This window comes from Orycteropus afer, unplaced genomic scaffold (genome assembly GCF_000298275.1).
Source record: "Orycteropus afer afer isolate SDZICR_OR568_19922 unplaced genomic scaffold, OryAfe1.0 scaffold00002, whole genome shotgun sequence".
Taxonomy (NCBI): domain Eukaryota; kingdom Metazoa; phylum Chordata; class Mammalia; order Tubulidentata; family Orycteropodidae; genus Orycteropus; species Orycteropus afer.
The window spans coordinates 19,324,885-19,337,265 of record NW_006921589.1 but is presented as its reverse complement, the minus strand read 5'-3'; the positions used below and the strand labels follow the sequence as shown (position 1 = coordinate 19,337,265).

At 35.4% G+C, this 12,381-nt stretch overlaps 1 protein-coding gene across 1 annotated transcript in view; it reads right to left on the bottom strand.

Annotated features, from left to right (window-relative positions):
* Positions 1–12,381, bottom strand: part of ERBB4 (erb-b2 receptor tyrosine kinase 4) — a 1,111,475-nt gene that overhangs the window by 966,084 nt on the left and 133,010 nt on the right. The window lies entirely within an intron of this gene.

Sequence of the window (12,381 nt, the reverse complement as noted above, 5' to 3'; positions counted from 1 at the left end):
CACTTGAGTGCTAGCCAGAAGGTTGGCGGTTCAAACCCACCAGCCACTCCTCAGAAGGAAGGTTGGGCAATCTACTTCCAAGGTGATACCGCCTCGGAAACCCAAGGGTAGGGGTCGCTATGAGTCGGGTACGACTCAAACATTTTGAAATGAACAAACCTGTCAAACAGAAAGGCAGAAGAATTAAAATGACCAAATGTAAAAAAGCATATAACTTAATTAGAATTTAATCTTTCTTATATGAAAAGATGGGAGCTCTGGTAGCGTAGTGCCTAAGGCACTTGCCTGCTAACCAGAAGGCTGGCGGTTCAAACCTACCAGCCACTCCTTGGAAGGAAGGCTGGGCAATCTACTTCCATAGGATACTGCCTCGGAAACCCAAGGAGGGGTGGCTATGAGTCGGGTCGTACTTGATGGCACATAACAACAACAACATGCGAAAAGATGGCACAAGACCGGCCAACATTTCATTCTGTTCTGTGTAAGGCTAACATGATTTGGAGCTGACTCAGTGGCAACTGACAATATGAAAAGTAACTTTTTACGTGGTATGTCTAATACTGACCTTTATCTTGATGTTAATGATAATACTCCAATGCAAAACATTTACTTGTCTGAAAAAGCCAGTTATTTATAATAATGCTTTCCATTCTGCATATATGGAAAAGAGAAGGGTAACTAATAGGAAATTATTTGAATCTGGATTTTTAAAATTCATTTGTAAGTTTTCATTGTTGCTATACATTCAGTTAAATATTTCATATAGTGTAAATATTTAGAACTTTATTTAAACTTTACATAAAAGACATATATTATCCTAAATTTTAGGAACTGTTTGATATGCCTATAAAAGAACATATATGCTTTGAAAGGAAGTGTTACATATTAATATTATTTTGCATGTACTGAGCTACATAGCACAATATCTTATACACATATCACTTAATAATATTTGCTATACAAAGCAATTGTAATTGATATTCAGAAAATCACCCTCAATTCAAAAAAGTTGCTGTTATAAATTTTCAGCTGTATTTACTGTAGATACTGTATTAAAACAGAAAATGGAAATGAACAGATTTAGAAACATTTTTAGCAGCAAAAGACTATCCAATAAACGGAAACTTTTATTAATCAGAATACTCTCTTCCTCAAACATTCTAGTCTGGGAATTTTATTACACACAGTTCAAGTGGGAAAATATTTTTATCTAAGTGAGGCTTTCCTGTCTATTTATGTTTGATCCAAACCATCTAGAATCAATAATATTCGTGATAATATTTATGAAAGACAGCCTTGATTTTAAAAGACCTGGATTGACATATAAAAATCATTCGCAATTCTCTTCATGAAGACCTCACTAAGTGCCTCACCACTTTGATTTGTCAATCGATTTTACAATCAGGCAATGTATACAAGACAATGTTTAAACCATCATGTTTCATTGATTTAGCAAAGCTGTTTATCAAAACAAAATTGAAAATTCTTCTCTACCAGCCAAAACAACTTTAACAAAATCCAGTCCTGTTTGCCAACACTATTATAAACTCCATAAACTGTAAGTCTTATGCTAGTTCAGCCTTCAGAAATCTTGAATTTATATGTGCTCCCTGGAGTTTTCATTCCAAAAGTAACTCCGGGTGTATAGCTATATGTGAGTCCTTAATAAAATCACCAATTATTCTACTTACTATTGATTCAGTTACAAATGGAGCGATAGTTGTAAACATGGGCCTTTTATTCATCTTGACTTAAGTTTTACATCCAACAGAGAGTGAACTACTTAATCTTCATTCAGTAAAAAATTAAGAGTATAATTATTGTGTGTAGCAATACAAAAATGGTGAGTTGACATCATTCATCTGATTCATGGGGGAAATAAATGTGAAGCAAAATGAAAAAAGCATTAACAATATCCAATTTGTTAATTTGTTAATACAAAAAAATGAATTATTGATGTCACATCTCTTATGATTATGGAAACCAAAACACTGTTTGTTTACAAAGGAAAGAAAACTAAGAAACCAAATGCTAACTAACTTTTAAGTCAAATGCTTATCAGAGATATCAATTAATAAATGATTATTTGGTTAGCATGTACTATGTACTTAGTGTCATGTGAAAAATACATTGATTAAAAAATATTCTAACATCTTTGGTAAGAGTTCATGTCATGTAAGGCACAGTGTTCTTGGGTGCCAACGAGTCAATTCTAATTCACAGAGGCCCTATAGAACAGAGTAGAACTACCCCGTAGGGTTTCCTAGGCTATAGTCTTTAGGAGCTCTGGTAACATAGTGCCTAAGGCACTTGACTGCTAACCAGAAGGCTGGTGGTTCAAACCCACCAGCCACTCCTCGGAAGGAAGGTTGGGCAATCTACTTCCGTAGTGATACCACCTCGGAAACCCAAGGAGGGGTCCTATGAGTCAGGTCCGACTTGAGGGCACATAACAACAACAGTCTTTGTAGGAGCAGATCACCTGGTCTTTTCTGTCAAGGGGCGGCTGATGGATTGTAACTGCCAACCTATTGTTTAGGTGTCAATCACTTAACCTTTGCATCACTGGGGCTCCTTACGAGGCATTTAGCGTATATTATATGTACATAATTCAGGGACTGTCTGCACAAAAATACTTGATAACCTGGTAAAAATTCTCTAATTTTTCAATCTAATGTAACCTTGATAAGTGTATTCTCATTCAGATCTGGTAGGTTTTAGATTAATGCACACTGTAGAGCACTTAAAAATCTGAAGTGTAATAAAGCTCACAATATAAAATATTTAAAGAGCACAAAAGAAGCGGTTAACATTTTCAGTGACTCTTATGAGTGCTATTATGGTTATGTGGACACAGCAAGCTTTGTCAGCTCTCTGTTCAAAATATATCCCAAAATGGGGCAAAATTCACCACATCCACCGCTACAGTCATTTACTCCAAGCCACCATTATCTCTCGCCTGGACGTTGGCAGTAACCTCCTTACTGATCTGTATTCCCTACTTGCCCCCATTAGTTCATTTCTGCATAAAGCACTGAATGATCTTTTGAAAAACAAAAACTGTTCATATCACTTCCCTACTGAAAATACCCCTTGGCATCTAATCTAACTTTGAAATTCAAACTGCTTACCGTAGCCTGTAAAAACCAGTATTCAGGTCTTTGCTCAAATGTCATCTTTTCAAAACAGCCTTATTTGACCACCTTAAGTCTAAAATATGCAACTGTCTTCCATACATCACATTGTCTTCTTTCCTTCTTTATTTTGTTTCATTGCTATCTCCAATTACATTATGCATTTGCCATTTATTTGCTTATTTTATACATTAGAATGCAGTCTCCACTAGAGACAGGCCTTTGACCACTTAGCACCCAGAAGAGTAGTCACATAGTAGATCATTAGTCCTATTTGTTGAATAAATAAATGGATTTTGGAGTGACTGAGAAACAGAAATGAGCCAGGAACTAGTTCTGGTTCTTTGAAAGTGAAGTGATGGTGAGCAAGTCACTTCACCAAGCTGCGTCTCAGCACCTGTGTCTATAAAGGGGGTTTGTAAGCTTTATAGACACAGTATTCTCAGCAGTGCAATCCAATTTTGAGGTTTAATGCACAGGACTGAAAGCCAATCACTAGCATTAGTAATCCGGCTCAATCGCTGGCCAGAAATGCAATCTTGGACAAGTTACTTGGACTCTCTGTGGTTCATTTCCTTTATCTTGTGTCACGGGCATGACAGCAGCCAGCACCTCATAGAGCTGCCATGAGGATGGCGTGAGTCAATGCCTGTAACATATTTACAGTGCCTGACTCATTATATTGCTCAATAAATATCTCCTATTGTTACTCATTCAAATATGTAGTACATAGGATATGTGCACACTGTGACACACTGAATCAACTTAAAACATAAGGCCTGTGGTAATGCACTGAAATCAGTCTGATATAATGCAAAACAAGCAGTATTCTTTTCTTTCTCCAATATTCTAGCTATGCAAACATAGACAATTTCTTCTCTTTGGGCTCTATTTGTTCTTTCCTCAAATAAGAGTTGATCTTCAATTTATTTCCAACTGAAAAATTATGTGATTGAATTCATTTCTAAAATACATTCTTAAACCCATTCTGCATTATGTAATGGGCTGCACACAGTGAGTGCTCGTGAGGGGGTCACACTTGGGTAGTTTTTATATAAACACACATTTATACCAAATGACTCAACAATTCCATTTATAGTTATATCCTAGAGAAAGGAAAACTTATGTTCATATAAAAACATGTACATGAATGCTTATCAGAGCTCTATTCAGATTCACTAAAAACTAGAGACAACACAAATGTCCTTCAATGGGTGAATATGAAAGTGTTTTCAAACAAACAGCAAAAATGAATGGATGAATGATAGAACAACATGGAAGATGTGCAAAGACTTTAAGTGAAAGAAGCTAGTCTCAAAAGTCTACATACTGTAAGACTGCATTTATATGACATTCATTCTAGAAAAAGACAAAATTATAAGTTCAGCTAAAGGTTAGGCGTGGGGTGAGGGTGTGACTAAACGGAGCAAAATGAGAGCTATTTTAGGGCTGACGGAATTGTTCTGTCTACTGACTGTGGTGGTGATTACATAGATCTAGACCTGAATTAAAGAAGTACTGGTGGCACAATGGTTAAGCACTCGGCTGCTAACCAAACGTTCTGTAGTTCAGACCCAGCTGAGGCTCTGCTAGAGAAAATAGCTGTTGACCCTCTCCTGTAAAGACTACAGCCTGTGAAACACTAATGGGCAGTTTAGTCAGCCATATGGGGTCGCTGTAAGTCTCAGTCAACTGGACGGCATACCACAACACAACAACACGACCTATATGGATTAAAATTCATAGAAATGTATGCCAAAAACAAAGTCAATGTTACTGAATATAAATTAAAGCATGCACACACACTTGTATGTCTAACCTGTTAATATGTCCCTTATGTAAATCACAAAACTTTCTGATTATGCTTGTTCCTATGTATTTTATACTTTTGTTCTTTTATGAAGTATTTCCAGTATATTACTGAGTTGGTTATTATTTTGATATATTAAAAAAAAAAAACTTGGTATCTATTTTTTTGGATTTTTTCCCCTAATCTGGCTACCCTGCTAAATACTTCTGACTTCAAATCCATTTTCTTGATTGAGTTTCTTGATTTATCCAGGTCTTCAATCATTATTGTTTTATTTTGCTCTTTTGGCTGGTACTGGTCTGCTCTTCTGGAATCAATTTTGGAAACTAGAATCATTTCTCTCTGTTTTCTAACATTCATTGAAATGCAGCCTTTGACTAAGCATATTCTTTTTCATGTTATATGCTTTTCTGGTTGTTGTTGTTAGATGCTATCCAGTCGGCTCCGACTGACACCAACCCTGTGGACAACAGAGCAGAACACCACCCAGTCCTGCGCCAGCCTCACAACACTCGCTACACTTGAGGCATTGTTGCAGCCACCGTGTCAACCCACCTCCCTAAGGGTCTTCCCCTTTTTTGCTGACCCTCCAGTTTACCAAACATGACAAAGCAGCTGGATGTTTTAGAGTGCTATTTTACAATGGTTTTTGTTTCAGATAAGAATATTTACATTTATCATATGCTTTTAGGCATTGTTTAAATTGTCTTAACTTCTTTAGGTGAATGATTAATGAATTCCAAATATCAAACCATCCTTGTGTTCCTGGAATGAATCATGTTTAACCGTCATGTGTTATTCCATTAAGGTACTTCTGATTTTTATTTGCTCCTATTTTATTTTTGGTGGCATAGTGCCTAAGGCATTTGACTGCTAACCACAAGGCTGGCGGTTAATACCCACCAGCCACTCCTCAGAAGGAAGGTTGGGTAGTCTACTTCCACAGTGATACCGCCTCAGAAACCCAAGGAGGGGTCTCTATAAGCCAAATCCAACTCAACGGCAGTGAGTTTGGTATTTTTGGTGTTTTATTTGTACTTTCCTTTTAATATTAAGGAATGTATACCAATTATATTCTATCGGATATCAAAATGATAAATAATTGAAATGGTTCTATATAATTCAGAAAATTTATATTTTATATATTCAACTTTAAAATTTTTAAAGAAATAACAATATTAATACCTAAGTAGGAAATATTTCATTTTTTTTATACAAGGCTAGAAATAATATATTTTTCAACATAACAATGATTATCTTCTTTTGGAAAATAAGTGACCCAATAATGTCTATTTCTGAATCTTTATTCTCTCCTACTGTTTCACTGTTTTCCAAAGTAACAAATCACTGTATCTTCTGAAATAACTAAGACTTTATAAACAATCCTTGAGCCAAATTAAAAAGGGCATTTGGCAACAGAGAACTTCACTAATAGAGTTGTAGCTAGGAAAGACATAGTTATCCTATACCATAGGCTAGGAAAGGCAGCTCTGTAGACTATATATTCTGCTGCTGATCTACCTAAACTTTCTCTATTACCTCTAATTATTATTTTTTGAATTAACAATAGTTCCTAAATATCCTCAAACATTCTTAAATTGATAAATAATATTGAAGAAGTAGTCTAAAGAATATCATAAATAGCAAAGACTATCATATAAAATGGTAGCTACAAATATTATAAATGAGTGATTCTTCATCAAGTATTAGGTTTTGTGTGTAGTCTGCCCCAATCCAGTGTTCCTAATATAGTGAGTTATTTTTCTAATGTATCTATTGTTTTCCATTTTATATGTCAAATATTAGCTGCTTAAATTGACATAATTGCAAATGATTTTAAATATATTATGTGAAGCATCAAAATTGACTTTTAACTCTTTATATATAATTTTACTTCCTATTTTTCTTTAATTGGTTTCATGCCTTTAAATGTTTGATTACATTTTTTCTTAAATTGTATTCCATGAAATTCTTATGTTGAAGGTTGAAAAGATATAAAAAATATCAAGTCTTTCTAGATTTAGAAATTACATTTCTATCATCTGTACTTAGATGTAACCACTATCTTGCTACAATTTCCACCCTGCTGCTTTTGTTTGTTTGTTTTTGAAACCAGCCCCTCCCACTCACACAGATATATGCATAAAAAGTCCTTCTTATTTATTTTATAGTATTTATCTTCTGTGAAAGTGCTGGTCCTTAACTTTAATGTAGGTATTGGACTTGACAAGCAATTAAAGCAAACAATTTCCACTCATCAAGGCTTGCCAAATTAGTCATCTGCCATCTGCCCCATCATCTGCCTCTCCTTGAGGTCTTGCTGTGAATCTGGATGCACTCTCTCAGATTAAGAGGGACAGTTCAAACCTCCAAGCTGGTGAACTGCCACTGGGACATAAGTATGTAAACATTAACAACCATCTTTCTTCTCTAGCTAATTATGCCTTCAACCATCCCTTGTGTATAATAAAAGCCAGCCTGATTGTGATGTCATATCATGGTAAAACCTGTGCCATTCATGTAATTAAAGTGACAGTGTGTGGGGTTTTTCCCCTTAAAAAGTATTTAAAAGTAAGAATTAGACCAGGTGGTTCTAATATGATACTATGTTCACATATCAAGGATAGTTTCTTAAGCATTGATGAAGATGCCTATTAAGGAATGGACGATGGCCCATCTCTTGCATTGGTTGTAGAGAGAGTTTCCTTCTTCATACCTTCCAAGGAGCAATATTTTCTCTGGGCTGATACTGTGTGCTAGGCACTTTTTAGGGATACTTAATGATGCTATAGTAGGAATAGCATCCTACTATTTTACATTAAGTAAAAATGAGAAAGAGCAAAAGTCAAATATGGCAGAGCTGTCAGCACATAAAAGAGCTCTGGTGGTGTGGTGTCTAAGGCATCTGACTGCTAACCAGAAGGCTGGCAGTTCAAACCCACCAGCCATTACCTACCAGCTGCTCCCATTCCTTGGAAGGAAGATGGGGCAATCTACTTCTGTAGAGATACTGCCTCGGAAACCCATGGAGGGGCCACTGAGTTGGGTCCAACTCGAGGGCAGTGTGTTGCATCGCATTGTTACTCCACAGAAGGAAGATGGGGCAATCTACTTCCATAAAGATTTACCACCTCAGAAAACTGGTATCAGTCAGAATCAACTCTATGGCAGTGAGTTTGGTTTAGTTTTGTCACCACATACTCCTTGTAGGGCTTCTTTTATGCATCTTCACCTGGGACCACTGCTGCCTCTGTGTAAAAACAGTATGATAATCTTCTCCTGCATGTAGTAAGCCCCATGCCAGGGAATATGGTCATGTGATAAGAATGTGGGATGCATTTAATCTCTAATTGCCCCTTGCCCATGTGAGGATTTTCAGTGATGGAACTCCATAACTATGAACAGAAGACCCAGTCCACCCCACTCTCTTAGCTCATCCAACCAAACCTGATTATCCAAGGCAAAGTTATATCTAAGTAAGTAACAAATGATTCAAATCAGAAGAAAAGCATGCAAGTGTTAGAAATTGGGTGAGGGGAAGGGATGCAATAGACAATATTTATGACTGAAGATCTTTTTCTTTTTCTTCAGATAATCTACATGTATGGCCTACAAGATCTCATAATTTCTGGTACATTGGTTCCCCTAAAACATATTTAGATGAGCAGTGGGTGGTTATTTTTACAACATAATCAACTTCATATACTTATTCCAATAAGATGTTTCATAAGGCGATAGCCATTGCTAGGGTATTGTCTGTCAGGCAATCATTTGTTCTTCTATGCAATTTATTCAACAAAAAATAATTAGATATCCACAGTATATAAGCCCCTGGGCTAGGTATAAAAGGAGTGATAAATACATAAATAAGATCTATGATTCATATTTGCATTCTAATTCAAATCTTCAGTAAAATTTATAGAAGTAACAATATTATATAAATTTGGTTAAATTCTTATTAAAGTTGAATAATGTTTCTTTCTATTTTTCTCTCCAAAGAACAAGATTCATAATCAAAGTCAAAATTCATCTTACCTAAAATAAAATATAAAGCATGAAATAAACCCATAAAATATATACCGTTATGTATTATAAAAGGTGGACATCAATTGTGAGACTGAGGAATGAGATGTGTGTTCCACTTACTGGAAGGTATTTCTCTATTATAGTAGTAAATGGTATTACTAATCCAATCAGTAGCATCTATAGCTGAAGAAATGGCATACCTTACCATTGCTTTGTTCAGCCAGTCAAAAAACAAAATGAAACAAAATCAGTTTCAGCTTAATGTGAACTTTTGAGAGCCTGTGCAAATAAGCATAAAATAAAAGAATTTATATGATGAAAGTGGCAAAAGTGGATATGTACAATATGTTCTAGAAGGGTAAATAAAAACTAAACTAAATCACTGATGTTTAACTAGGGATACAGGTGGACGTGAAAGCATACACTAAAAACTATTTTTTAATCTACTCACACAACAAATTTGATCAGTTTTCAAATTTCTGGCATCCTTATTCTGAATATGATTCATTTTCAATTCCTGACATAAAAATCATACATATTTAGGATAGATTATACTAATATGTATCTCTTCATTATAGAATTCATGTTTATATTGACAATTTCTGCCAGGATAAAATAGAACTAATTCTCTTTACATTCTGATGAAATGTTCATTTTTCACATGTATTTACCAACTGATTATAACTTGTAAAGAAGGCATTGCACATCACACAGTGACTACTGAATCTCCTGTTAAAATATATTTTTTCTTAAATTCTCATGTATTTGTATCTTTTTTTGTTGTTTCTATGGTTTCAAAACTAAAAAGAAATAATAACCCTCAACATAAACTATTATTTTTCAAAGATATTTTCAGAGAATATACAAGTATATGGATATGTGTGTAAAGATAGTAGTTGGGAAAAATACCACAACATGCTCCAAATGGTTATCTGTGATTAAAAACTTTGTTGTAGTACTTGTTGGGTACCATCAAGTTGGCCCCAACAAACAGTGAAACCATGGCCGCCACAAATAGTGAAATCATGCACAAAAGAAGGAAACACTGTCTGCTCCTGAGCCATTCTCACAATAGTTGCTTTGTATGAGCCCACTGTTGTAAACACTGTCAATTAATCTCTTTGAGGGTCTTCCTTTTATTTGCTAACCCTCCACTGACCAAGCCAAGCAGGATGTCTTTCTCCAAGGACTGGTCTCTTTTGATAACATGTCCAAAGTACATGAGACAAAGTCTCACTATCCTAGCTTCTAAGGAACATTCTGGCTTTACTTCTTCCCACATACTTGTTTGTTCTTCTGGAAGGTCCTGACATATTTAATTTTCTTCTCCAACACCATAATTCAATGTCATGATTTCTTCTTCAGTCTTTGTTATTCAAGGTCCAATTTTCATGTGCATATGAGGCAATTCAAAACACTATGGCTTGGGTCACATGCACTTTAACCTTCAATGTGACATATTTGCTTTTTAGCACATTAAAGATATCATTTGCAGCATATTTGCCCAATATAATACCTCGTTTGGTTTCTTGACTGCTGCTGCCATGGGCATTGGTAATGAATCCAAGTAAAATGAAATCTTAGACTGCTTCAATTTTTTCTTCGTTTACATGATGTTGCTTATTTGTGCATTTGTGAGAATATTTGTTTTCTTTATGTTGAGGTATAATTCCTACTGAAGACTGTAGTCTTTGATGTTCATCAGTAAGTGCTTCAAGACAACTTCCCTTTCAGTAAGTAAGGCTGTGTCATCTGCATATTGCAGGTTGTTAATGAGTTTCCCTCCTATCCTGATGCTCTATGTTCTTCATTGAGTCCAGCTTTCTCAGATTGTCAGTCCAGCATAGAGACTGAGTAAGTATGGTGAAAGGATACAACCCCACCACACACCTTTCTTGATTTTAAGCCACATAGTATCTCCTTGTTCTGTTTGAATGACTGCCTCTTGGTCTATGTACAGGTTCTGCATGTGCACAATTAAGCATTCTGGAATTCCCATTCTTTGCAATGTTATCTAGAGTTTGGTAGAATCCACACAGTCAGATGCCTTTATGTAGTCAACAAAATACAGGTAAACATATTTCTGGTATTCTTTGCTCTCAGTTAAGATCCATTGACATCAGCAATGATATCCCTTGTTCCACATCCTGGACTGAATCTGGCTTGAATGGTTCCCTGTCTTTGTACTGCTGCAATCATTTTTTAATTACCTTCAGTATAAATTGACTTGCATGTGATATTAATGATATTATTCTAGAATTTCTGCATTCCGTTAAATCATCTTTCTATGGAATGGGCACAAATATGGAGCTCTTCTAATTGGTTGACCAGGCTGCTATCTTCCAAACTTCTTGTCATAGATCAGAGAACAATTCCAGTGTTGCATGTATTTGTTGAAACATCTCAATTGATATTCTGTCAGCTCTTGGATGCTTGCTTTTCTCCAATGCTTTCAGTACTATTTGAACTTCTTCCTTCAGGACCATGGGTTCTTGATCATATACTGCCTCCTGAAATAGCTAAATATTGACCAATTCATTTTGGTACAGTTATTATGTGTTTTTTTTGTTTTTGTTTTTGTTTTTGTTTTTTGTTTTCCATCTGTGTATGCTTCCCATGTCTTTCAATTCTTTTTCCATTGAACTGTTCAATATTGCAGCTTGAGGCTTGAATTATTTCTTCATTTTTCTTGGCTTGAGAAATACTGAGTGTGTTCTTCCATTTTGGTTTTCTAACTCCAGGTCTTTGCAGAAAGAGAAGAAATAAATACCAACATGAATGTCAGAAGAGACTCTGCAACGTGATCTTTAATGTAGAGTAGCTAAAGCAAAAAGAAGTAATGATGAGGTAAAAGCTGAACAGATTTCAAAGAGGCTTGAGAAGACAAAGTCAAGTGTTACAATAAAATGTGCAAGACCTTGAATTGGAAAACCGAAAGGAAAGGAATTTTAGAACATTGCATTCTTAGCAAGTACAAGTCAGTTGTCTCTCTGGTGAACTCCCTTTGTGACTCATTCCATTCTTATTTTCTATTATTTGCTTATGCTGGATAAAGAAAATAATTTCATAGATAGCCAAGTTTCTAAGAATGATAATTTTTACAATTATAAATGACCTTCAATAAAGTGAGTGTGTATAGGAAGGCTGTTCCAAAGTTTAAATTTTAAGATTAAATATTTTCTTGGGGGTTTTCTTTTGTTAACTAAAAAGGTTTCTCTAGATGGCTTATACACTCCTAACTCCCAACTTCTTTCAACTCTGAGCTCTTTATCTCAAAATACAGTGTTCTACACACTCAGTTTCTTAGGTAAAAACCTAGCATATTAACTCATCTTTTCTTCCTAAATTACTCCTCTATGCCATGAGATTGTACTCATGAGAAATCGGTACCTTGACCAGGAGGCTGTCGTT